This window comes from Microtus ochrogaster, linkage group LG2, assembly GCF_000317375.1.
Source record: "Microtus ochrogaster isolate Prairie Vole_2 linkage group LG2, MicOch1.0, whole genome shotgun sequence".
NCBI lineage: Eukaryota > Metazoa > Chordata > Mammalia > Rodentia > Cricetidae > Microtus > Microtus ochrogaster.
The window spans coordinates 17,210,766-17,212,219 of NC_022028.1; positions in this window are offsets into that span (position 1 = coordinate 17,210,766).

Genomic DNA, 1,454 nt, shown 5'->3' on the forward strand with positions numbered 1-1,454 from the left:
AGCTATCTATCTGCACATTATCTGATTAATATGGCAATATGCATCTAATTATATTACTGTGGGTTCTATTGTGAATGCATAAACTGGCTCAATCTATTGGAAATGAACATGGTTTTCTTTCAATATTGTGTAGCTACCTAAAAGGAGATGTGGAACATATTAGATACTTTATATTTTAACCTTTCATTTACAAATTTAAAAGGAAAAAAAATCAGTCACTTCCACTTGAAGCATTCTTATCAATAACATTTCCTTAAAGTTCAACACGAAGAATTAGGTTACTGGTAAGGTATGGGATAATTAACGAGCATCTGGTAGTGCCATCTTTTACATCCTTTGTAGTACTCTTAAATGTCTGGAGTAGCTATTTGCCAGATGAGTGTAACAAAACTGACCCTGAGATTGCGATTACAGTAGGTTATATATGGAACCACCTAACTACTCACAACATCCTTAACTTCATCACATGTCCTGGAAAGTGGTGTCTGAGTGTGGAGGGATGATGCTGGTATCTACTTTTAGGGCTTTCCTTTAATAGCAAACTGCATCTTCTGGTTCAGTAATCAAATCACTTGTATCAGGAGCATCTTAATTCCTATACAGATTAATCACTATTAATATCTATTAAAGGGACCAAAACTCAAGAAAACAAATTATGTAGTTAGACACAGCACTCCATGTGTACCAGGCTGGTTATGTTGCCAAGGATGACCTTGGATTCCTGATCCCTATATACTAACTACTATGTCTCATTTGTGTGGTGCTAAAGACCAAACTCAGGGTTTCCTGGTTGCTAGACAAGGACTCTACTTACTGAGCTGTATTTCCAGTCCCCCAAAGTAAATTTTATAACATCCACCAATATTAAAAATTATAAGAACTCAACTTATAATTGTTATCAGACCCAAGGTATTTTTTTGGATGTTATCATAGGTATCGCTGTATTTACAGATACAAAATATTTGACTAAAGAGCCAATATCATAGTTTATAATGCACAGGTAATTTTATAAAGCAAAGTGACTTTTAGCACCATACAATTTCAATAAGTTCAGAATTTCAAACTTAGATGTTTATTCAGGAATCATGACAGCACCTTTCCTCTCCTAGTGAGAACAAATGCTTATTTATGGGCTGTGTCATTTATGTGCTAGACTGCACAAAAGGGCAGTGGTAAATTTTTATAGGATATCATTTTTCAAAATTTCAATTTCCATTTGTACCATTTTAAAACAAATCCTGTTCATTTAACATGAGCATAAACTATGAAAATGAAACATTTCAATTATTGAAAGTTAAAATTTATTAAGTCATCATGTGCCAAATACTCAGGTTCAAAGTAATTTCAAAATATATACAGGCATGTAATTAACTTAAAAGTGAGAAAACTGAATGGGAAACTGCTCATAACTACTTGACTGATGGAAATGAATCTTAAAAATCAATGTCATCATC